We start from the raw sequence: 26,234 nt of genomic DNA, 5'->3' as shown, positions 1-26,234 counted from the left end.
GTGTTAAAGCATCCACGAGCTGCGTTACATGCAGACACGCACTTACTCATTCCCGTGTATCCACGCACACACACACACTCACACACACAGCGATGGTGGGGGAGGTTTGGGTGCTCACTTTGTGACCGTGACCCCCATGCGGCAGGTGGTGCGGAGGGTCGGGATCCGGCCGGACCAACGGCAGCGAGGCTGGAAAACGCCGCCGCCGTGCAGCAAAGTCATGGGAAGGAACGCAGCAGCGCAGGAGGGAAGAAGAAAAGAAGAAAAAAAGAAGAAGAAAAGAAAAAAGTGGCAATCAGGCAGCGAGAGAGACTCATTCCTTGTGTCATGAAGAATGTGCGTCATCAGGGCGGGAAATGAAGAAGAAGAAGAAGAAGAAGAAGAAGAAGAAGAAGAAGGAGGAGGAGAAGAAGAAGAAGAAGAAGGAGAAGAAGAAGAAGGAGAAGGAGAAGAAGGAGAAGGAGAAGGAGAAGGAGAAGAAGAAGAAGAAGAAGAAGAAGAAGAAGAAAAGCAGCAGCGTTTAATTCTCTGTAATGTCAAACAGCCTCGGCCGGTTTCGCTCTGAGAAATGCAAATTTTTACGAGTGTTTTGACTTTGAAGCGTCGATATAAATGTGTCAAAGTGAAAGATATAGTTATGCAACATGTGTTCTTTCTTGGTGGACGGGGGCTCGCAAGGGGTTTATTTATTTTTTTTAATGAGCGGTTGTTGCAGAATGTGTGCGCGCTGGCTTTTTATTTTTCATAAATTACGTTTGCGTGCAACGGCGGCACTGACATGTTCAACACGATGTGGAAATAAAAGATAAGTGAGTGCATGTGTTTTCATTGTTGCGTCTTCGATCTGCATGTGGACTGAATTTTGGAGTTTGGTCTGAGTTGTTGTTTTTTTTTTAAAGTGCATATCTCAGCACACAGGGAGAAAAACAAAAAACGCTCATGTTTTGTTTCCAATGTGAGATTCTGCACGTCCCAAAACTGGATCTCCACTGATTTTCTGGCAGTTTTACTGCTGCGGTGACTCTGCACAGCAGCTGGATCAATAAAATTCTCTGAAACCTCAATCATCCATCTCACCAACATCCCAAGTGTTTTTAATCACACTTTGGATTCCACCACCAGTTTCCTGGTGGGATAAAAAAAAAAAACAGGAAGCAACAGCTGCCTTTAAAACTCCAGGAGGAGACGCAGGAGGACAGGAAGTGAGCGTGAGCCTTGCTGCCGCTAAGGAGATTAGCATAGGCGCTGCAGATGTAGCGCTATCTGGACTAGACAGCATTTTTTTCTGTTAAAATGAGAACAAATCCCTGACGTCCTGGTGGTGAGAGGTGGCTGACCGTGACGTTGACCGGAGTCGTTGCAACCCAGCAGTGAGAACCAAACCAAACCAGACAACTGGAAACTTTCTACGTGAGATAAACCCAAACAATGGAGCAAACATTCCATCTGGAGTGTATTTCTATCCCAGCCTGGGAGTGATAAGGCCGTGATGTCATCACCTGAGCTATTTTCTCAGACTCAACAAAAAGCTCCCCGAGAGCAGCACATGGAGCAATGTTAGCGCCCAGCCCCGATGTAATGAGCTCCCACCAGAGGCACTTCAGGGAAATGACGAAGGGGGGGGGGGACGACACAAATCTTCAGCTGCAGCCGCATCATCACATCCGCACGACAGCTGCGCCGCAAAGAGGACGTTCTCGGAAAGCCGTCGGCTTCCAGCCGGCGAATCACGGGGCCGAGAGCTCGTCCGTCCGTCCGTCCGTCCGTCCGTCCGCGCCGCGCCCGCTACTTCCTGTTTCACACGCGGCTCTATCTGCTCCGTCACGGTTCTCCGACTTCCACGGCCGGTTTTCGTTGTCATCTGAAGTTTACTCCTCGCAGCTGTTGTGCCACATTAGCCGCACATTCTCCACCCCTGACCAAGACTAATGCAAGAACAGAGGGAAGGGGCGAGGGGAGGCCGGCCGGGGCGCCCGCTGGTCACGGCGATCGGGTGACATGAACTTTTAATTAGTCATGATCGGTGCTTGTTTCTCGGATAGAGTCTCAATTTGTGGCAGCGCCGGAGTCGGCGTCGGAGAATCGAGATGTGCTCGCGCGGGGCATGAAGAGATTCAGGCGAAGTGACACAGTCACGGAGGAGGGTCAGGAGAGTGGAGGCGCACTTTGAAAGAGCCGTGAGGTGAAAGTTTGGCAGCAAATGCGGCAAAGACGGAGGAGGGGACAAGAAGAAACTCAACAGAAGCAAAGAATAAAACTGCAGCGCAAGAAACGAAACACAAGTGAAATCAAATATACCCACACACACACACACACACACACACACAAACACACACACACACACACACACACACACACACAGTTTACAAGTAAATACTATCTTCCATGTAAATCTGATATTCATCATTCATGACATCATTTGCACACTGAGACTTCAGGCAAAGTAAAAAAAGGAAACATACTTAAAAAAAAAAAAACAAGCTGCAAACAAACTGTTAACTCAGTCAAAAGACTGATGTTTGTGTTTTTCGGCCGCCGGTTAAAGACTCTGCCATGTTTATGTTCCGTCCGTCTGATCATAAGGGCTCCTCGGGTTTCTCGCCTTTACAGACATAATTACACCACATCAAGTTTCCAGATGTCAGGAAGTGACCAAAACTATGAAAAATCGTTTCGCTGCAACAAACGCTAAACAATCTCGATTTGTTTCCGCTCACACGTTTTTTCCCTTTTTCTTCTCTTTCTTTTCTTTTTTTTTTGGTTGTCGTCCCGTAGCTAAAAATAAAAGAGCGGCGTCGCGGAAGCCATTTGGACTGAGAGGCTCCGATTGGACACGGTGGGGCGGAGGGAAAACAGAAAATCTGCACATCAGAGGAGGGACCGAGGTCGGGGCCCTGCAGCACGGGGCCAACGCAGCGTCTCCCTCCTGCCGGGGGCCCCAGTTTCCTCTTACCACCTGATTCGGCACCTACATCTGCCCCGGATTAGCATGCTAACAGTCCCGCCTGTGCCCAACCCCTCCCCACCCGCACCTCACCCACCGCCACCAAAAGCCCCCCCATGACACACAGACTGGTGCGGCTAGACGGACGGCCCGCAGGAACGCCTCACATGTTCCACGCTGGGAATGCAAAACATCCTGCGCTCAGCGGCACCTCAGAGCTGCTGCTGCTGCTGCTGCTGCTGCTGCTGCTGCTGCTGCTGCTGCTGCACATCTGGCCTGCAGATGTTGCGACGGTGAGGGACGGAGGAGGAGGAGGAGCAAGAAGAGGTGAAACAAAATGTAAGAACTGTTTCGAAAAAAAAGAAGAAAAAGAAAAAAAGTGTTGGATGGTTCTGCATGTGTGCCTGGACGCTGGTGTGTGTGCGCAAACACATTCAGGCTTGTCGTTCAGGCTTGAGTGTGTGTGTTTGTGTGCGAGGAGGTCGCGCGCACGTGTGTCTATGTATACAACCAAATGGGCCGCGTCAGCTTCCCTGCGGCTGACAGGCGTCGGGCGGCACAATCGGCCATTGAGGGCTGTTTGGAAAGGCGTGGACGTCCGCCGAGGAAGAGGAGTCGAGTCAAGTCGAGCCGAGTCGGGTCTAGTTGGAGTCCAGTGGAGTCGGGGCCGGACGAAGACAAACACACACATGCACAGATGTTCTGACCACCTCACAGGCTCGCTGTAAAAACACACACGGCGAGAGAGAGAATACAGAAAATGAGGGCAGGAGGAGAGGTGTTCAAATAAATATGTGTGTGTGGATATATGTATATATATATATATATATATATATACATATATATATATATATATATATACATATATATATATATATATATATACATATATATATATATATATATATATATATATATGTATACATATGAAGAAAAGTTGGCCCCGTGGCTTCATGAGGAGAAGTCTTGATGATGTCATACAGCGCCGACCTTCACAGGAAGCGTCGGCATTTGAGGGCGTCACCGTCTGACTTTGTCTCGCAGTGTTTAAGAAGCTTATGATGCAACCCCCCCCCCCCCCCCCACTCTCCACCGACCCCCCCGCCCCCGCTTAGCCTGGTAAAACAAAAAAATAAAAAACATCATGAGAGCCGAGTTTCACAGCCCTTTGGATTCATCGTCGGCGGCCGTGACGGGCGACGGTGCAACTCATGACCAGTCTCATGACCGCCGGCCGCGTGTCGTCACATCGTCACAGCAGCTTGTCCTCTCGCTGCACACTTGTTAAGCAATTTGGATTTCAAAAAGAAAAACGAAAAGTCGAATTGGTCAAAGACGCTTCAGCCAGGGTGACATAAACAGGAAGTGAGGCCTTCAGAGAGTTTGGACAAAAACAAAAAAAAAAAGAGGCGCAGTGCTGGCCATGTCCACTAGGCGCCACTTGTGCTCTGTCTCTGCCTCCTCCAATTGCGTTCTGATTTTAGAGCAGAGGGGGAAAAAAAAAAAAAATCAGTTCTAGCCTCCTGGACTCCACCGACACCGAGACAAAAAGTGAAACCTGTCAGTGTTTCCTCTGTTTGAGCGCTGAAGAGGAGGGGAAAAAAAGGAAAGGAGAAAAAAAAGAAGCGTCGGGCTGGAAGTCTCCACGTTTGGCTGCTTCTTCCACAAACAGACAACAGGGTGAGGACCACATGCGCAGTGCAAACCGCAGGCTCTTAATGCGCTCGTCTTGCAGGCGTGCACACACATGCAGAACGCCACATGTGCCGCCGCCACCGCCGCCGCTTCCTTTGCATTTACGGGCTCACGTTTCTGCATTAATGCGACAGGATGCCAGAGGCTTATTTCCCAGCACGGATGAAACACCTGCAGCTCGCCTGAATGACTGGAAACGGCTTCCAGGGTGCGAAGCTGCAGCCTGGAACTTTCCAGGCATTGTTGTTGTTGTTGTCGTCGTCCATGAGCCACCCGGGGCTACCGTCTGTTTGCCCTCCGCTTTTTAAGGCGTCCTGTGGGAGCCGCAGATGAGAGCAAGGTAAACACGGCAGTGAAAGAGGGCGAGAGGCTTGAAGCTGCTGGAGGCCCAGTTAGTCAAACTCCATAAAACGCTGCGCTGAGAGGGAGCGACGCACGCGGTTATGTAAAAGTCTCAGGGAAGGAGAAGAAGTCCAAGCCGCCCTCCCCCTTTGCTGTGCGACACTCTGGAAAAGTTGACAGCGTGTCTCTCTGCGGTATTCTAACATCATAGTTGTGATGACTTGGAGGTGTGGAATGACGGTCAAACGGAGGCTAAACCGTCTCCTCTGCTGCTAAATAGTGTTTTCAAAGATGTGCGCAGGCTAAAGGGCTGCAGTAAAGCAGTTTGCTTCGCGCCGCAGGGGCCTGAATGCACAAAGACATGTGGGTCATTTCATCCCGGCGTGTGTACGCACGCCTGTTTATTCCATTCCAACTTGGTTTTGATGGTGGTTTGATGCCACCGGCCACTAAATGAAGCATTTTCCACTGATTAAAAAGAAAAGAGATGCCTAGAGCACATTGATCTCCCCCTAGTGGCGGACTGCAGAGCGGATTTTGAACTCTGCGTCGGCGAGACGGTACGAGGGACAAACTTAGAGGTCGCACAGTGGAGGACCTAATGGTCAGAAAGGGCAGTGCGAACAAAGTTTGCTGTTTTTTCTGTCTCGATGTCCCAATTTGTCTCACCTCTTTGAAACAACAGCTCTAACATTCAGAGCGAAATCACAAAAACCCAAGTGGAAGTGCAAGTTGCAGAAATGTGTCCACAGGCCGACGAGTGGGAGTGTCAGTGCCCGCTGCTGTCGCCCAAAAAAACACAAGTTATTTTTATTTTTAGCGACTTTAACAGATTAAAAACATACGTGTGCATTTTCTATAAATAGACGCTATTAAACCTTACACAGTGGGCCTTTAAATCTGCTAAGAAACACACTTTTCACAGAGCAGAGTTTGGGGCGAGGTTGCTCACTCGCCTGCACGCTGATGTCGTAACTTTGCTTGTTTGCTCATGAGCCGCTACAGTAAATCTGGTTTATCAGCGTTCGCCCTGCCAAAAACATCCGCCTGCTTTCGACAGAGAGAGAGAGAGAGAGAAAAAAGAACCCAGCTCTCTATAAAACGAAGAGTGAACCGCCGTCGTAAAAAATTGCGGGCAGGAAACCAAATTAATGAGCTAAAGGTCAGTCACGGCTAGGTGGAACGGCCTCGCGCGATAATTCTCCGGAAGAGGAACAAATAAATGATTAGCAAGCAGGAGAGGATCACGACTGCCATCGGCACAGTTTGCGCAACTCGGCAATGACAACTTTTTGTTTCCTTTTTTTTTTTTTGACGTGTGTTGTCGAGTCAGCTCCCGGTGGTGGCGGTCGAATAAAAAGAATTGGGTAAACAAATGGACAAAAAAGAGAGCGAGAGAGCGAGAGAGGCCTTTTTATTACCAGTCTTTGTAGTTTTTTTTTTAACCACCAGTTATTAACATTTACGACCGCTGAGGGAGGAATTTGTCACGTCATCGTTCAGAGCCTCGGCACGTTTTGTTTCCTCTGAGTTTTCAGCGAGACGATTGGGATGAAAAAAAAACAAAAAAAACAAACAACAACAACAAACACAACGACAGCAGGGAACGACAGAGGCGTTAACGTGGCCGTCAAACTGTGTTCGGTGGCGGAGGAAGGATGTGTTAAAATGGGGTGGGCAGGGTGCTGGAGGCGGGGTTGGGTGGGTCTGGGGGGGTTGAGGTACACTGGAAGAATGAAGAGAAGAAGACTCATCTCAGGGCCTGTTTATGCGAAGAAGGGTTTCTCTGAAAACTGTAAAATATTTTGTCATTTCGGCCTCGCGTTTATACAAAGCTGTAGTTTTCACTGAAACCACGCAGACCGAAACCGCACATTTTATGAAACCCTCTCCAGGGTGGATAAGTTTGAAAACGCTGACTTTCCCGGCTTCGTGTAAACGCAGAAACTGATCTTTTTTGAAGACGCTGATGTCACAGCTCTAAACCCCTCCCCCCGCCTTGCAACCTGAGCAACCGTGAGGTGCAGGCAACAACTTGACTGCTGCTACTGATCAGCCAGCAGTCTTCCCATTAAGCCTCCGCTACAACAAACCGCCAACAACAGTGAACAATAACACACGGTGCTCATGGATCAATCATGGATTGTGTGCAAAGTGAAAATAAACACAACCAAAAGCGATTTGCACACATCCTGTTTTACTTTTTATTCATTTTCTTTTGAGTCAGCGGACTGGGATATTGAGGCAGGAAACCTAGATGACAAAAATGTTAGCAAACTTCTACTGGCACGACTCCCAGTCAACCTTAACATGGAGCATTTCAGGCTTTGTGTTCTAAAGTAACTCGAAGCAGAAGTTGTCGTTTATCCACACTGTCTTTTCACCAGCGATCTTTCTTTCTGTTCTCAGTGGTGCTAATGTTGTAAGCGAGCTGCTGCTTCTTTAAACGCGGCGTACTTCAGGTCTTCTTCTTCTTCTTCTTCCTCACGCTTTCAGGGAGTAAACCTGCGGTGCCACACCAGGCCTGGCATAGGTACTGCATCGTTTTCAGTCGTTTGTAAATAGGAACATTTTTGAAGATGGCTTCGTGGCTTCGAGAGCGATTCCAGAAAATTGCCGCCTCTGTGTAAACGGGGCCAGAGAATGAAGAGAAGAAGACTCGTCCAAGTCCGGCTCGCTGGGCTGCAGTGCCACCCCCGCCCCGTTGTGTTGTGTGCACGTGTGAGTGCTCACTTGTGCGATTGCGAGGCGGGTTTTTATCTCCCCGGCGAGCCGACCCACCCCCCACCCACCCACCCACCCCACTGCCCGCACCCCTCCCCCTCCCTCACGGCTGGATGAGAGAGTGACTGGCCCAGGTTGTAATTACAGTAATGAATGATTCTGCTCTACCTTTCCGCCCACGCAACATGCTTTCTGATCCCCCCCCACCCAACACACACACACACACACACTCCCTCCTCCCCCTTCCCCTTTTACTTCACCCCTCCTCCCCCCCACACCCCTCCAGCCCACCCCCTCCTAATCCCCCATGCATGGCCCCTCCCTGTTCCGCTGGATGAGGGTTGGCTGCACAGGCCTCTTTGTTTTTAGTAAGGAGATCCCCTGTTTATGTGGAGGTGGTTGTCCCTGGGTGTTCGCTTTGCTTTTTTTTTTTCATTTCCCCCCCTCGGAGCCCACACATTCCCTTTGATCAGCTCCTCCCACTCTTGCCTCCAGTGCACGAGGGCACGCACGCCGCTTTTAGATAAGAGCATCGGCGGCAGCGGCGGCAGCAGCAGCAGCAGCCCAGAAGAAAATTTGTGAAAAACTCTGTGAACACTCCCGCTCACAAAAAACACGTGGCTCTCACGCGTAAATAAACTGGACGGCTTTAAGACGGCCGTGTTGCGTAGTAAAAAAAAAACAACTCGCCATCGCACGAGCCTCGCACATGTGGCCGAAGTCGTGTTTGCACACTGAGGTGATTTCATGCAGACTTCATGTTTCAGCAACGCGCCATCTGTTTTTTTCCCCCCTTTTTAAAAAGTTTTAAAGCTGCTTTAATCGGAGCCGTAATCCCTCCTCCTATATGTGGATAAAGAACAAAAGCATTTACGGGAACTGGATCGCTCTTTGGGATCCTCTCGCCCGGTTGTTTTGTTTTTGCGCCTCCTCGGGTTTCGTCTGTGCTGCTATGCAGCTTTCCCAACGCTGTGCCATTAAATGCAAGCGGAGCAGCAAATATGGACGTAGAAAGTGTTTGTGTTGTACCGAAAGTGCACTTCGAAAGTCAATTCTCAATGTTTTCGATGTTTCAACTTATGTTGTGCATTTAAAGTCTCACAAAAAGAGTCTCAACCATTTAAAAGTTCCAAAGCAAACCATTGCCCCCCCCCCCCCCCCCAGCTATAAATTAAGTGGCTATAAACAGAGGGCTAAACCTGCTGTTAACTCGTGATTCAATAAGAAGCGGTTGCGTCACTGGAGGACAGAATGAAAAATGTCAAAATCAATATAATACGTGATTTTAAAGCAATGTTTTTCACAGCTCACCACCACTTCTGCACAAAAAGAATCCTCGCTCACTGTTAATTTGTTGACTGAGATGCAAAAATCTGTCACCACTCATCACAAAATTTGTCGCATTCAGCAGTTCTTTCCTTTGCATTTAGGGGAAGCAAAAGTGCGCGTTGAGCAATCTCTCGCCAGGAGTCAAAAGTTCCTCCGCAGAGGCCACCGCAGTGTTTTGGAGTTACTCTGATGGAGGAAGGAAGAGAGAAAATGTGCAGCTGTAAGTAAGAAAAGGAAACAATCTGCAAAAAACAATAACAGAGAGAAAAAAAAACACTGAGCGCTGGGACCTAAAAGTCGGGTTGTGAGTCATCAGATCATCAGATCATCAACGCTCTATAAAGCCTCTAAATTGTGCAACGTGGAGCAAAACCTCCTCGAATGGGTCCAAGAGCAGGACCGAGCTCGGATTCTGGCTCTCCGGGTCGGTTCAGTTGACCCACAGCAGGGTTGAGCCGCTACCTGTCAGATGAGGAGAGCAGCCAGGTGGCACGAGGAGCCCAGAGTCCTTCCAGCCTCACCTCAACACAGCAGAGCAGCAAAAGGAAGGAAAGAAAGAAAGAAAGAAAGAAAGAAAGAAAGAAAGAAAGAAAGAAAAAAAAAACAACAACCTCAGCTGCAGTGGTGGTGGTGGTGGTGGGAGGTGGGGGGAGTGATATGAAAGCCAGAGTCACTGACCCCTGCTTCCAGCAGCAGTTCACCCAGAGTTGAGTCAGCTGAGTTAACTCACCTCCTCCTCGGCCCGCGCTCATCCTGTGCGCACTGTCAACATCTACCTCTGCTCACCCAGAGCAGAATGAGAAATCTGATTAAAAGGCCTGTACAGGCGGTGGAGGTTTTCAGAGATCCTCCGTCCAGCCTGTTTCCCACCAAAGGAAGTAGCGACACCGCAAACAGGAAGTAGGGGTCCGACCGAGGATGCCCCGATTGTGACAAAACATTTGCACGACTCGGCCTTTTCTACAAACGCCGCTCAAACACTTCCCAAGTCACGCTAGCCGATCAAGACACGGTACAACGGCCGCTCTTGACTCTTCAGTCACTCTTTGGTTTTTGTGTCTTAACTTTTAAGTTGCATCTTCTCACTTGTGTTGTGCCTGTGTTCCAGTACAATAACTTTCACCACCAAAACAAATCCCACATGGAGATGAGTCTAAAATATGGAACCCCAGAGAGAGTGTTTGAAAGGACCAAACTATGCGATTGGACAAACGGGACGACTCGCTAAAGGTTTGCTACTCAACTAGCCTAGCACGCTCATCTCTTTAGCTGAAACTTTGAGGACCTTGTTCTTCTCGTCAGCAAAGGAAACTCATTGGTCAAAGCCGAATCCCTTCAAAACTTCAGGTCAATAAAATAAAATAAAATAAAATAAAATAAAAAACAGCCGTCTACTGGAGGTTTGCAAGAAGATCCTGCTGGTTGTCAGAGTTGAAAAGGGGTCAGCCCACTTGTTTGGTGCACGTGAATAAAATAGCCACATACCGTATTACAGCCAATGAGGAAGTAGCTCGGGGTTGCAGTTCCTCAAAGGTGATAGAATGCTTTTTATACAGATTGAAATGGAAACTATCGGTTTTAAAAACCCACAAAAGACTCACATTTCGCAACGACGTATAGTTTAGAAATGTTGTTGTTCTCTCCACAGTTTCACTGGCTTCCATCTAACTGACCACAGGCTGAAGGTCGGACTCACTGCTGATTAATCCAGGGGAAACAACCGGAGGTCGAACCCATTTCAATCTCACTTCGGCTTTGATTTTAATGGCTGACTGACCTCGTCCACACTCACGTCTTCGCCACGTTTACACATTCCTGCTTGGTTGCCAGTCGATTACTTCTGAATTCTTTTGAGGCTTTCGGGAGAATCTTCAGGTTTGCAGGATTACTGGAAGACACCGACTCAAAACTGACTTCCTCATTGCGCTGATTTTGTCTTGACTTCTATAATGTGGGGCCGTGGGGGATAAAACCGAAGACAGATTTACTTTGTAAGGAAATGATCCACATGGAAGCAGCTGAGGTCCAGATCTCCGAGGCCTGCTCCAAAACATTTTATCCCACTTTTCACATGTGCACTGGCTCTCGTTTCACATCGCTTCTTCTCTCAAAACCTTCATAGTTTGACTTTCTCAAAGAAAAAAAAAAATGTGTGCGTTCTCGCTGAAAACTGCTGAAGACTTTCCAGGCCAATCAGAGATATTTTTCAAGCGATGGAGAGGTCCCTCCGGAGGAGCAGAAGAGGTTACACAAATATTTTCACAGATGGTGTTAAAAACTGATGGAGTGCCACGTTGACCTTTATGGGCTCAACTCAATTCCAGCCAATAAAACCACAGATAAGACAGTGTGTCGGCCTTTCCCTCTCCCTGGTCATGTTCTCCAAAATGCCTTACACAAGTCGATGTGCTTGTGGCCAAACTTCATGATCTCTTTGCCAATTTCATCCCAATTCCAACAACATGGTGTCACTTTTGCTCCCTGGTCCCAGCAGCCATCTGTGTTCACACACTGCCATTCTGAGACAGAGTCCAACCCCCTGAATGTTTTAAACAATATTTTTGTCTAATCCTGTCCGATTCAAAGTCATCTTGTTATTGAAATAGTCCCCTTTTTTTGAAAGGCAGCCTCCCCGTCAGGGCGTCTCGGTTGGGCCAAACACAGCTGAGCAAAGAACAGAAATCAGAAACTAGAAATCAGAAGTGATCGAGACGGGCACGGGTTGGGCCACATTGTTTGGCCGCTAATGTAAACCAGGTCGCGCTCATGGTTACGTAACCTTGGGGAATGCGGCGAGAGGGTGCGGGCATGCAGCGGGATCACACCGGCGCTGCCAGGGCAGGCCCGTAATGAAACACCCTGCTTTTAATGGCCAGCGGGGGGAGTGTTTCCAATTAGCGGAACAGAGGTGGAGGTGCTCCACCTAGGCGCGAGAGGCTAAGCGGCCGAGGTTACCGAGCCAGCCGAGTGGCACAAGCTGCAGACTGTTATAACCTGGAGAGGAGAAATGAGAGGCCTCCATCTCCCACTTATCCCATCGGTCGAACCCCCTCCTCCGCAGCTCAGGGAGAGGCAAGTAAATCTGGCCCCTATCGAGCGCCGCAACGGGCTCCGGAGAAAATAAATCTGCCGAGGTTCACGGCGAGTTCAGCCAAGCCCCGGCTCCAGGGTTTGTCTCCACCCTCTCTGCCTCTCTCTGCTGCTTGCAACATCCGTCCTTCCATCTCTCCAAAGTCTCTTCATTACTCCTCCACTCCATGTCCTTGTCCTCCCATCCGATTCTTCTCAGGTATCCGCCACTCGCTGTGATGTCACGACCGCCCAACGCCCGTGTTGTGTCGTGTCCGGTCTGGTTTTGGTCGTCTGAATCCAGTTTTGGATCCATACCTAAGGGGCCAATAATAAAAAGAAACCCTCAGGAGGCCGAGACGTGTTCTTCGTGGTGGGGCGTCACATGATGGCTCTAATCCTGTCTCGGTGAGTCACTATGGAAAGGCTCAGAGGGTTTGGTGAACAGGCTCTACGGGGTGACTGGCTGTTTTTCGAAGTTTGCGATGGCCGAAACAAGCTGTCTTTCAGTTCGGCCGAGAAACAACAGCTTCAAATGTAAAGAGTGGAAAAGAGAAGATTGAGACCTCTGTCAAAGTTTGCTTGTTCAATGTGAAGCCGCAACCAGGCCGGTGGTTGAGTGCGGGGGTTTTACGGGTGGTCTGCTCTCAGCAGGAACACCGAAAAAAAAAACTCTCCGCTCTAGAACCAGAACTATTCATTGAACTTTCTACCAGAACCTTCAAATCTTCCGTTACAGATACTGATCCTGATGCCAACTTTTGCTCTAATGACAACCGTGACCTGTAAATGTTGCCGCGTAGCATCGGATAGGATTAGAAAGGTTAAAAGCTGCAGTTAGACAGTGAGAAGGGATTCTGTAGGGTGTAACCTTTGAATGCAGGACAAATATGTGTGTTTGGAAGACACTTGAAATGAGAAAAATGGTTAAAAAAAAAATATGTCAAAAGACTTAATGGGACAGGGTTAAGTCAATGTAAGTGGACTCGCCATGGCTCACATTTTCATCATCTAAAATAAGCATTAGCATAACAAATAGCAGGCCCTCAAATCAATTTAGGATCTTGGGACTTCAGGGGGATTTCAGATTAATCTGTATGAGTTATATTAAACCTTTTTTCCCCCCTGCCTGGGATGGCTTTTCTTATGTTTTGTGTACAGTCCAAGACATTGCTGGATCAGTACTATGCTGCAATTGTCTTATTTACTGCGAAACATCTGAATTACTTGTCCAGAATCTTCTGGCAGAACAAACCAACCTGCAGCGACATCACAGACTCATAAAATATCAATGTCTATCAGGACTCAAACATTGGCAGCCAGAGGTCTTACAAGGCGACCGCCGGGACGGTAATTCTGTCATTTTGACGCTGACTGACAGAACAGAGGGAGCAGCACTTAAGCAGTCTCGTTCCTGGTTGAGGTTGGACTTTAGGGAGGTTGAGAGGGGGGAAACGTCCAGGAGGCCAATTACTCCCCTTATGATTATTTCATTTAAGTACAGACTCAAATCCCCACGGTGTACAGCGGAAATAACTGGAAGAGCTTTGGGGCGAATGGGACTCAAGAAGTCGTCAGGAAATCTGTGAAATTGCATTGGACATCAGCGCTCAGTGAAAAGACAGGTTGCTTTTTTTAGTGGCACAATGTTTCAGCTGTAGCAAAAGGCCGGAAACAAGACACTTTATGACACTTGACGGTGGGAACTTGGCAATAACAAGAAAACTGAGCGTTTCTGTGATTCTCTAGTTCAAAGGAGCTGAGGCAACAAAAAGGGCCGCAATGCAAGCGACCACATGTCCAGTTAAGACATCAGGTAGGCAAGGGTGTCGTTGATTGGATGAACCTTCAACCACAGCGGACCAATCAGGTGCTCCCTGTTGCTGAAGAAAAGAGTTTAAGAAAGGCAGGAAAGCAAAAACAGCTTTTCCAGATTTATTTTTTTGCCCCCCCCTCCGGCCACCAAAATGCCACCCTGATCCAACAAAACAACCACTAGTGTAGCATACATGCTAATCTGATTAGCAGCAAGGCCTGCAGTCACTTCCTGTACCACCTCTTTGTCTCGTCTCGTGTTTCAGGGCAGTTTTCAGAGTTGTCCTCCTGCTTTTCTCACTGTTAACAGGAAGCTGGTTGATTATTGGGACGCTGAGACCGACTGAAAGCACTCCGGACTGGAGCTCATTAAGACGGATGTGCAAGATTTCAGAACTGCAATGTTGGGAAAACTAGCTGCACTGTAACCTTATGGATATGTGGCGTTTGCAGTGCATTGCATTCAGAGCTCAGCATTTTCCTCCTTTGAGATGAAAACAGCAGAATCCAATCTTCTTGCTGAAACTCCGAGCTCCTCTTCCAGCTCTCGTGTCTTCTAGAAAGCATCTTGAGAGAGCGGTTAAGTGTTGTTTGCTGCAGAGTCTCACTGGTGGATCATGTCAAGCAGTCCTGTGTTGACACTGCTAAGTCCCGGCCTCTGATGTGGTTGTTTATCAGAAAATGGACAGATAGTTTTGGATAGAAAGAGGCAGGGGAGGAGAAAAAAGGAGGAGGAGGTCTGGGCGCTGAGTACTTCCAGACCTCTAATGAAGACGGATGTAAGGACGCAGTGTCCAGCCTGACCCTGTAAACTTTGACCTGTGACTCAGCAGAGCAGAGGTCTGGCTTAAGAAAAAGAAAAGAGAGTGGAGAAGAAGGAGGGGGTGCGGGGAGGGGGTCTCTGGCTGAGGAGACGGCTTCATTTGCTCTGACATCATTCCGCCATTTGCAGTTGCAGCCTCCCGACGGGCCGGCACTTTTTTTTTCTTCCCATTTTCTTTTTTTTTTTCACGCCATAAAACAGCTGAAACTGTGGAAAATACCAACTCTCGGTAAACAAGCCGGAAAACAAAGGCCTTATTGTGGCTTCCTCTTCGGCCCTGCGAAGAGCCCAAAACCACGCATGTGCACAGCGTGTCCACGTTCCACCGACACACACACACACACACACACACACACACACACACACACACACACACACACACAGTCCGGCCCATTATTTCAGGCCACTGGTCCTCTGTTTACACTTCCACAAGCAGCCGAGAGAGGAGACTATGGAAGCCCCTCTCCGTCTGTCATTACCGGCCTCGCAACCTTATCTTACAAGCTCCCATCCTGCAATATTATTGCTGCCTCCCCCTGAAAGGTGTTAAAGGAGCTCATTCAGTGGAGTGGATTGGGGGGAAGAGGGTTAAGGCGGCACTCTCAGTTTACACAGCGAGTGGTGGGAGTGTTACATTACGCCAAGACTGTAATTATAAGGCCTCCAGACTGATAAATACAGGCAGGCACACATTATTTCACGCAGGTATAAGCACACGGTGAGGAAAGCAGGACCCCCGAGGGGGGATCCCTGCAAACCTTCCCCTTGCAGGATACAGGATATTTCACTCGTTCCTGCGGCATGACCGGAGGCGCCTTCACTGGACCGAAGAGCAGCAGGGACCATGAGTGGCTCGACACGAGGGGAAAGATTGCAGGAATTTCTCCTTCGCCAAAACGTTTGGGGTCATTGTTTGCGCTCATGCTTTTATTTTGAAATTTTGGAGAACTCTAGCTGCAGAAGCGCTGCCGGGATTTGAGCCAACCATCTGACAAGCCAATGCATTTGCAATTTACAAATTTCCCCACTGTGGGATTGATAAAGGCCTTTGATTCTAACACGTAGGCTCACGGCAGTTTTCAAAAGGTTGCTGCAAATTATGCACAAGAAGTGAAGGTTTGAAACCGACGTCCCGATGTCGCAACAAAGCCTTGACCTGCAGCCCAGCAGCATCCACTCCAATCCTGTACTTCACTGAGGAAGTGAGAAGGAAATGTCCTGGCAGAAGGAAATAAAAAATAGCAAGCAAGTAGCAACGTGCTAAACTTAGCAAATGGACAACTGGTAGCCGCTGACTAACTGGCAACCAGTTAGAAGTGATAACTCCTCACTGGATGGTGAGGCCACAGAAATAATAGACCGTCTGCTGTGAACAGGGTTGCCAGATCTGCAGGCCACTCTGCACAGAGAGCCGCAAAGAGGAGAAGACATTTGTTTACATCCAGTGACAAATATTATCGTCTTTAAAAAAAACTCTGAACCAGGAAACATCTCTTCGTTCTCACCCTCAGCCTCACCTTCAGCCTCGGCCTCACCCTCGGCCTCACCCCTCGACGACTCGCTGGTGGAAGAATGGCTCCACACAGGAGCTTCAAGAGAGGGCGGACATGGCAGGAAGTGGAAGCCGGAGGGGTCTGCGAGGTTTACGGGCTGGACGCAAGTCGGAGGTAAGGCTAATCTGAGCGCTGCACCCGTTGCCGCGTCGGCGGGGGTTCACCGCCGAGGCAGCCAACGCAAACCCAAGACGGGGCCCCCGACGCAAACAACCACTAATTTCATGTTGCATCTCAAAAGCATGAATGGCCGACTGTGTTTGCTCTGCGTGAACTCTGAACCCTATCCCTCATCCGCCTGACCCCCCCTCCATGTCCACTCCCTCCACCTCCAGTCCTCCTCCTCCCCCTCCCCGGGCTCCCCACTGACTTATCCAGCCGTGCTGAGCCCGGCTTAGGCCCAGCGGCTCCCTCCACAGGACAAACTGCAGGCCCCCTAATCAGCTCATTTGGAGCAGATCAATGGCGCTGATGACAAGAGGCTGCGCCGAGGCCGCCGACCCGAACCAGGAGGCGAACAAAACGGCCCTTCTTGAACCGTGACCTCGGAGCAAATAAGCCACGGCCGAGGGGGTCGGGAGGTCGGCGACCTGGGCGGGTGCTGCGCCGGAGGAGGAGGAGTCCGGCTGGGGGTTTTTTGGGTCTCCGGCGTCCCCCGTCGGTGGGCCAGCTGAACAAACAGGCCAGGAACAAGGCCGGGCTTCAGCCGGGTTACACCAGCAGCAGCGGCGCTGCCGCTTCCAGGCCGGACCCGAGTTCCCCGGACGGCACCCGGAACAGGGAGGCGCTTTCTTCACAAAAAAAGAGCCACCCCCCCCCTCCTCCGCCCCGCGTCCCTCCGGCCTTCGGCCCAAAATAACAGCCCCTCTATCTCCCGACGCTATTGATCTCCGCCGGCCTGCTTTCTCAGCAGGACGTCCCCGCGTCTCCTGAAACATCTGAGCCGTGGCATTCCAGGAATGATTCCATATCTCTGCGCGGAAGGGATTCTGTTTCCCCGTCCTTCACCCCCGCCCGCCCAAGATATATGTCACCTCGGAGCGCCTATTACGTAAAAGTCTGCTACAAAGAAAACGAGAGGCTTGCTGCAGCTGTTGCGAGTTTGGGAAAGGAGGATTTAAGAGCCTGGAACGATGATGAGAGTCGACAGGAAGTTTCATTTCTCAGTCCGGGTTAGTTTGAGTCGTTTTTCCCAATTGTGCGCGCTCCACTTCCGGCGAAACAGGGTCACTGAACGCTTTAAACAGATTTTAGCGAGGCACGCACACTCACTCACACACTCACACACACACACACTCAGGCCTTATGGGGGCCGCTGGTGGGTGGGGGAGGGGGGGGGGCACAGGCTTCGATAATGAGAGGCACACATGAAAGGCTGGCACATCACTAGAAAACAAACTCGGGCCGTGGAGCCGTTGTTAGCCGTGTGACCTCTGGGCCTCTGAGTGGGTGCATTGTCCCGCCGGACGGATCCCCACCGACAGCCCGTCACTCAACTCTGCCACCTCCGTCAACCAATCGCAGCGCACAGGGGGTGGCAACTCTCTGGGAAAACCCCGCCCCCACCTCCCCAACGGGCACAGACGACTCAGACGAGCGCGGGCAGCTGGGTAAGACGCGGCCGTGTGAACATTGCAGACACGTGACCATTAGGTTGATGACTTTTTTTTTTTTTTAAATAGATACTGTAACATCGACTGTGAAGTTTGGGAGTCAGGTCAAAAACACAGAAACAAGTGCTTCCTGTGGTAATTTGCACTTTTGCTACACTTTTCTGAAAGCGTGTGGTTTCAATACGTACAATTCAAAAGACCAGCCCTTTGTGATGTCACAAAAAGTGTTGGTTGCTGCCTGTCACGCAGTGTATCTGTAGGCATTTGTAAACAGAGGGCTAAATATGCTTTTGCAAGTCTTTTTCTTTTTATGGATAATTGAATTTTCGAAGCTGCTCTGCCAGAGCCCCATGTGATGTCACAACGGGCACCAATTCCGCTCCCGGGTCAGTGACCACACCCTCTGAAGGACGTTGGCTCCGCCCTCTGAGACCGTATTGTTTTTGTCTCCTTCAAAAAATGAGGAAGGCCCACAAAGCCAAGTTAAAACTCCACGTTGTATGAGGAGGTCGCAAACAAAGGGCTAAAGATGTTGTTTCCTCAAAAATTTCAATTGGTTGGCCAAGGAATCCAAGCTGCTTCACTGAGATCCAAGATGAAAAATAATAATAATAATAATAATAATAATAATAATAATAATAATAATAATAATAATAATAATAATAAGGGACTTTCAATGAGGAACAAAGCTTTAAAAACTTGGATGACAAAATGCATCACAAGCGGCAAAACTACACAAAAAGACAAAGATGGAAGCAGCTGGGAAGTGACGGCTGAAACCTTTGGCCCTGCGCTGGTGTGCAGACAGGAGGGGAGACGTGGGGGGAGACGGCCCGCAGAGGACATGAGTTCCAGCCTCTGCACGAGCAAAACACGGAACCCAAAGAGGCTCTGGAGCGAGGCGGGGAGGAACCCAAGAGACCGGCTACCATTTTTTCCCCCTGGCTGGCCATTCATTTTCCAACGCAGTCGCTGAGTGAGTGGGATGAAGGGCAAAATCATCGTTTCATAACTCAGCACCAGGCGCTAAAGTGGGTCACAGTCGGTGAGGGCAACAGGGCGAGCGGAGAGGAGATAAATACTGCTGCTGCTTTTCTTTTTTTTTTTCTCTCTTCTTTTTAAAGAGACACTCACAAAGCGAAAAACCGAGCCACCCAAACACACACACACACACACACACACACACACACACACACAGAAACGCGCTAAGAACGGGCCTCCCCCTGAGGAGCTGTGTGTGTGTATGTGTGTGTGTGTGACAAAATGCCTCTGCTGTTCCCTCACTGTACTCGCGGTGCATTGTGAGGAGACAAAAGGCCAGGGAGTGGAGCTCCAGCGCGGCTCAGCGCGGCTCCAGTTTCAGCTCCTCTCAGGGTGGCCGTGGGCGGACGCTGTGGGAGGAGGTGTGTGTGTGTGTGTGTGTGTGTGTCTGTGTGTGTGTGTGTGTGTGTGTGTGTGTGTGTGTGTGTGTGTGTGTGTGTGTGTGTGTGTGTGCGAGTGCGCGCTCGCTCAGGAGTCGGATGTGCTCGGCTGTGGCAGCGTTTCCACAGTCGCTGTTTATCCCCTGGTATGCCGCGCTGCACCAGGGTCCCCCTCCATCCGCCCCATTCACCTCCCCCGCCCTCTATTTCTGCCGCTTTCATCTGTCGTCACCTTGGTCGGCGGAGGACGGATGAGAGGAACCTTCTGCAGCGCCGAGCGTGCTAGCCGGGGCAGATAAAAACCTCTCAAGTAAAAAAAAACAAAAGAGATTTATTTACCGGCCACGGTTGCAGTTGGGATGGAGCCTCGCGGTTGCTTTCGAAAGACTCGAGCGGGTTTAAAGGTCCCAAAGTGATGAAAAACTCATGTTTCATGCAGTAATATGCATTTCTCTTCTATTTCACCCTGTCAGTGAACTCACCACAAAAACAAAAGTCCTTCCTTTTGGCTGCTTCGCTTTTCAGAAAGTAGTTCAAGCTGAGACATGGCGATATCAGCCCTTTGTGATGTCACACAGGCCACCCGGACATCTCTCAGATCAGTGGCAACCCCCCAACCAGGTATTGGCCCCAACTCTCTGACGCTAACTGTTTCTTTTCTCCCGCCAAACATATACCAGTTCTTGTTTGTCTTTGTTTTGTTTGCTGCAGGCTGTAAACACAGGGCTAAACAGGCTGATTTCTGCAGATCTGTGGCATCTCTTTGCATGAAAAGCAGCGGGAAGTGGCTCCGCTGGAGGCCAAGGTGAAATAAAGGATAAAAATGCCAACAATGCAGGGCCTTGAAACTAAATAATGACCTTAAGGGGACAGTGTGCAACATTTAAAGGGCAGGAAGTGACATAAAAACCGCATGCATGTGATTTGTTTATATATGGATAAACATTCGCTAGTAATAAGAATATATATTTACATAGAGAGCAGTGCCACTGGTGAGGAGCCGCACTGCAACCAGCACGTAGAGCAGCCCAGCCCAGGAGGTGGATCTGCTCCGTTTCCCTCTCTCAGCATCACAGCTGGTACAAAGATGAGCCATCAAGTGGATCGTCAGGAAACAAGGAGACGCTGTTTGCAACATGATTTCTGAATCCCGGGTCAAGTCAAACACTGAGTATTTAGCAACCGCGGAGACAAACGACGTGCGCGCTGAGGGAGAGCAGAGCTGCGAGCCCGACTGGATGTTCTCTCCCTCTCTCGTCACGCAAACACGAGTGTGATTCCAAATAAAGCTGTTTACAAGATTTCTGCACGAGTGCGTCAGAGGGCGTTCGACCTTTTTCTTTTCTTTTTTTTTTTCTTTTTTTTCTTTTTGCACGTTTCCCGTTTTAATATCCAGCTCGTGTCGGCGAGTCTTTGCAGGTGTTGCTTCAGTTTTCTAAGTCGCCCTGTCGCACAATCTGCTGCGCTGACACGTGCATGTGAAACAATCTGTTGTTTTTCTGTCTTATGAGAGTTGAATTGTTGGATTATTCGCGTGAATCACTGCTTGGCCCGGGGCTCCGACATGACATGACAGACCCCAAAGCAACTGGGAGCGACTGCGGGTCAGATTCATGTTGATAGCAGCGCCAATTCATCAGCGCATGGCTGTAAACACCGTCGGTCACTTCGCGGCTCTCAAACTGGAACATTTTTTTCTGGTTCGTTTTTTTTTGTTTTTTTTTTGCTTTAAAACAAGCGCGAGTGATCGATGATTCGCCGCCTTTATCTTTTTCAAACTGACCCGTCTTCAACTTGACGCAGGAAGTAAACAAAGCGTTTTGAAATCACGGGAGAGCGAAAAGAAAAAAGAAAAAAAAGAAGCCGTGTGAGCCGAGAGCTGCTGATTGCGCAAGAGGATGAGAGCGACTCCTCCGTCCGCAGCTGCGAGCACCCAGCACCAAGTGACCTCCCCACCTCCACTTCCCAACCTCGCCAACCTCCCCCCCTGCCGAACTTCCCTTTCCAGGAGCGGCGGGGACTTCCAGCTCGTCCTCCCGCCGAGCTGCGCTTGATTAAGCTGCTTCGGCGAGAAGCTAATCTGCGAGGCATCGGCTAAACACCGCTGAGAGGATTAAACCTGCGGAGAAATCATTTCCCTCTCTCCTTCCCTCCTTCCCTTCCTCCCTCCCCGGCTGCTAAAAGTGGAACTGAGCGCTGATGGGAGATAAGAGCCTTTTTTTTCTGTGTGTGTGTTTGTGTGTGTGTGTGTGTGTGTGTGTGTGTGTGTGTCGGCCTCCCATTGTCCTGTTACCTTATAAATCTCCGGCGGCGACACCTGATAGCTGATACCGGGGCCCATTTTTCAGCCTTGTTTACGTCTGGGATGCCGAGAGCCGCCGGGATTGGACGCTCCACACCCATCCGCGCTGTGACCCCGCCCACCCCTCCTCCGCCGCCTCCTCCACCCGAGGGTGCTGCTTCAAGGGAGGGAGGAGGTCAACGCCGGGGTGGAGGAGGTGAAGTGAGATGGGCCTCGGGTCACGCAGGTCTTATCGTGTCCCAGAGAGACGCACGGGCAGGGAGAGAGAGAGAGGGGGGGGGGGGGGGAGAGAGAGGGGGAGAGAGAGAGAGAGAGAGAGAGAGAGAGAGAGAGAGAGAGAGGGGGAGAGAGAGAGAGAGAGAGAAGTGAGACGAGCGGGTTAATGAGTGACTCAGGCGGGTGAGTCACGGCGAAGAATCACCAGAGTCGGACGTCCATCTGGGGAATTAGAACAACGCCGTTGGCCTCTGCGGTGTTGAGCGGCGCGCCGACGCCCTCGCTGCCCGGGATCTGTTGAAATCATTGCTCTCAGGAAAGGATTTTGAAAAAAGAAAAAAAAGAAATTACATTTAACAGCATGACGCCGTCACGTCTTTCCAGGAATCTGAAAAAAAAAAAAAAAAAAAAAAAAGGCGTCACAATCTTTCCTACATTAGCATACAAACAAGTTGCAGCAATTAGCCAGTGGGGGTCAAAGGTCAGCCAGAGCTCAGAAAAGGTGTCTTGAATAACCATAAATTGACTCCTGCCCTCTTTTAAACATTCTTCTCCTTTCAGATAAAGCAAAAATAAATAGAGATAAATCCAGTTGTTAGTGCCAAGAATGTGCAGGACTCTCCTCCCTGCTGATGTTTGTCTAGCGAGTGTTTCTGAGCTACGACAATCCACCCACTCGTGGCTCTGACTCGGGTTCAGTGTTCAAAACCCGACGCCAGCAGGTTCCAGATTCCTGCTTCCTGGCGGTCACGTGCTCCTTCTCTTCGAGTCCGCCGCTCGGTTTCCTATCGGAGCAGGAGATTTGTGGTGCGTGTCCCTCCGGAGGGTGAGTTGGCATAGGTGCACAGTCCTGAGGCCCCGAGTTACTGAATGTTGTTGGCGGCCGAACCACAGACACAAGAACACAGACACACACATATTCAGGGTGTGGAAAAACTTTCCAGGTTCCGGATTCTAATCAAACGCAGTTTCAGACTTTTTATTTTTCAACCCCAGCAAGGTGCAGCTAGCTGGTGCAGCATCGCATGACCTCTCGCCTTCCTACCAAAGCGAAGCTCCAGGAAACAGGATCATTAGCCCTCTGTTTACAGCCGCCTGCAAACAAAATCGGCTTCAGAGGGCAAAACCAACCGTGTTTTAGCGCACATTGTCTGAACAGAGGGACAAGCAAAAGAAGCAAAGCAAGAATTTGGCGGCTGAGGTGCCTTTTGTGACATCACTAAGGGCCCAGTGTCGTAGACTCAGATTGTTTATCCAAAAAATAAATAATTAATATAAGAAATAAATAAAAACTATTTCTGGAAAACTGCGACTACTTTAGCTCTGTGTTCACAGCCTCCAACAGAAACACTCTTGACATCCACAAACTCACACACACAATAAGTGAAGGATGGACTTTTCCCACTACTCAAGTATGGCCGTTAGAAATCACAAGCAAATGTTTCAGGCCACCAGGACCTTTAAAAGTCAACTTCCTGAAAACCTCAAAAGTGAGACAGCAGAAGACGTTCAAACACTCAGGCTTTCCGTCTGCGTCGCTTTAAGCATGTCTGCCATGTTTGCTTCGCCCCCCACATCCCAGCAGCCTCGGTGTCGCCCCCCCGGCCCAGCCCCTGCTCACAGTTGCCCCCCTGACGCTGGCGCATCAGCAAATACTCTCCGGCATAAAAGAAGAAAAGAAAGAGTGCGGCGAGGGTGGGGGGAGGGTGGGGGGTTTGAGATTAGGCCTCTGCAGAAGTACAACTTGTTGGTTTTTTTTTTTTGGGCCCCCTTTTTTTTTCTCAGCGCCGGCTCGGTGTTTGGCAGAGCGCCAGGGGGACGGGAGACAATGGCACGTTGTGCACATCCAGGAGTCCAGAGACGCCTCGCTGGAGCATCAAGGCCGCTGGTAGGAGGGGCGTGGGTGGTAGGCGTTGCACAGGAAGGGGGCGCTGCAGCGGTTTGAACCAGAATTAGCGCTGCCGTCAGCCTGTACGGAACACATTGACCTGACAGGCTGACGGCAGCGCCCTGCAACTGTCTTGATCCCGACCACAACAGCCCCCCCCCCAGTCAGTCCGAAGCCTCACTATAAATTCCCATCATCCCTCGGACCTTATAGCCAATCAAACCCCCTCATCAGCACCTGCTCTGTGTCAGCATGGGATGAATGAGAAGTGGGGTGACGGGTGGGAGTGGGTGGGTGAGTGGGGTTTGTGGGGGGAGGGGGGGGGGCACATGCCACAAAACAATCACTGACAGGAGCATCTTAGCATGGCCCTCCACCTCCAGCAGCAGCAGCAGCAGCAGCAGCACCCCAACAGCCGGACAGCCCGACTTTAATAAGGGGGGACACGGCAAGAGACGCGTATATGAGTTTTGTGTTTTCATTACACTTCATTACACGTTGACTCGTTTCAATCAGCGTTTCATTTCCTTTTCTCTCCTCTCAGGCCTCTGAGGCAGCGGGAGCAACAGGGCGAATTAGAGGGGGACGAACAGGGATGGGTGGAGGAGTGGAGGGGCGGCGGGAGAGGGGGGGGGGGGGCAGAGATGCACCCCTGCGGGATCAAAGGCTCCGTCCCATTGTGAGGACTGTACAATGGACGGCTGCAGAAAAATACACTGGGACCCCAGCAGCACCAGCAGCACCCTGCAGGCTAACTGACAAGCTAGCGGGGGGGCGGGGGAGGCAGGGGGTGTGTCGGGAGGGGTCACCGGGGGGGGGGGGGGTCACCGGGGGTAATTGGAGGAATGAGAGGTACAGTCAAGTACAGTTATTTGTGATCGGCCACACACAAGCTTGGACGGTTAGGGGTTCACACGGACACACACACAAACACACACACACACACACACACACACACACACACATAGACAGACACTTGAATCACCAAATCAAAGAGTACCTCAGAGTGACACAAAGTTGAGTAAAAAGTGAGAAAAGTGGATCTGCATTTCTGCAATAAAAACAAACAGTCTCAGTGGCATTTTGATTCATAACTGTGAATTCTGCAGCACTGGCTTTGTTGTGCGCTCACTCACGTGCTTTCGGCAAATCGAGGAGCTGTCGACACAACGGCTGTCAAGATATTTCATCATTGCTGAACTTTGTCCACTTTGCCGCCTCCTTCATTTGAAATGAGGAGCAACAACCTGGCGAGATGGCGACTGAACAGTCTCATGACGTCTGGACCACAACTTTATTTAACTCACAACTATGCTATCGTATTTGACGACCACTATACTAAACTATGAGCCGAGACAATGTTTTAATATCATGCTGCGACCTAAAGACCATAAAGAAAACAGCTAATAGGCTGTGATATCCATCGCAAATTGGAGGTTTTGGCGGGGGGGAAAAGTTAAAAACAAGCAGCTCGGCGGCCCCGCTGTTTACAGAGTCTCTGCGTATCGCAGCTTGATGTTGGCCGGATAAGACCGGGAGGGAAGAGGAAAATTAGAGGGCAAATAGAAGCTCGGGTTTCTCCACTGATCTGAAGATAGCAGCCAGGTGAGTGTCAGAATCCAGCTGGGGGGCAGGGGGTGGGGGGTTGGGGTGGGGTGGGTGGGGGTGGGAGGTGGAGGAGGAACTTCATGGAAGGGGCTGAAACGACAGACGAGCCGCCCGGAGCTTCCTGCAGGGCCGCCGTGTGCACACGTCACCACGCAGTTCATACTTTTGGCCTGCAGGAGCTGCAGCACTTTGGCAGCGCGAGACCAAACACACGTCCACCCACAGGTTGAAAAAAAAAAGAGAAAAAAAAAACAGTGCAGTGTCAGGACTTGTTTCATAGGGAAAAAATGAAGGAAAAAGAAAAGAAAAGAAAAAAAAAAGAAGCTGGGTGCAGCTCCCCTGCAGAGGAGGCCGGCGGTTGGGCTTTGTGCTCTCACAGCTGTAACCAGTCAGTGACCTCTGAGCCCGGCTCCACTTCCACACAAAAGGGAGAGAAACAGGAACTTCTCCGAGTCTTGAGACGCCTCACAGCTTCGGGACATTACCTTTTCTTTTGGTTCGTTAACTGTTGCCTTTCACATTTTGACGCATTTGTGAGATTCTTGCCTTGTTTTTTGTTTTTTTGCTTCCTTTTTTGTTTTTTGTTTTTTTTACCTTGTTGCTCACGTCCCCCCACCCTCCCTCCTCACCCCGTGGGGGCTTATCTGAGGGGATGAGGGGAGGGAGGAGAATGGGGAAGACAGGCACTTTCATGGCTGAGTTGGGAGCCATTAGGCCAGCCGGCTCCGCCTCCCCTTCGTATTAATCTGCAGTGACAGCTTCACTGTTTACCAAATCCAGCCAGGATCCTGGGGGATGACTGGCCGGCGCCACTCTGCTCCATTAACCTCTGACCCCTGGCGTTACGGCACCAGAGCCAGGCCCGGGGCTCGGGGTTAACCCCGGCCCGGGC

The 26,234-nt window shown here is 50.1% G+C and overlaps 2 long non-coding RNA genes across 3 annotated transcripts in view; one reads left to right on the top strand and one right to left on the bottom strand.

The window, feature by feature from the left end:
• Window positions 1-3,296: 3,296 nt before the first annotated feature.
• The window catches only part of LOC142886216 (uncharacterized), a 119,256-nt gene continuing 96,318 nt past the window's right edge, over window positions 3,297-26,234 (bottom strand). Inside the window, exons 4-5 of the long non-coding RNA XR_012926392.1 lie at window positions 21,622-21,858; window positions 3,297-3,666 (exon numbers count right to left, since the gene is read on the bottom strand). This is a non-coding gene — a long non-coding RNA (uncharacterized LOC142886216). The remainder of the gene's footprint in view (window positions 3,667-21,621; window positions 21,859-26,234) is intronic.
• LOC142886217 (uncharacterized) lies at window positions 17,688-20,646 on the top strand. Of its 2 annotated transcripts, none has more exons than XR_012926394.1 (4): window positions 17,688-18,042; window positions 19,854-19,949; window positions 20,040-20,133; window positions 20,306-20,646. It is a non-coding gene; the product is annotated as an uncharacterized LOC142886217 (long non-coding RNA). The 2 variants fall into 2 exon arrangements; XR_012926395.1 differs by lacking the exon at window positions 17,688-18,042 and adding an exon at window positions 18,580-18,755 and having other exon boundaries at window positions 19,858-19,949.

The sequence above is a fragment of the Nelusetta ayraudi genome, unplaced genomic scaffold (assembly GCF_046127955.1).
Source record: "Nelusetta ayraudi isolate G7.1 ecotype Tasmania unplaced genomic scaffold, CSIRO-AGI_Nayr_v1 ptg000015l, whole genome shotgun sequence".
In the NCBI taxonomy this organism is placed as follows: Eukaryota; Metazoa; Chordata; class Actinopteri; order Tetraodontiformes; family Monacanthidae; genus Nelusetta; species Nelusetta ayraudi.
This window is presented reverse-complemented; position numbering and strand designations above follow the sequence as displayed.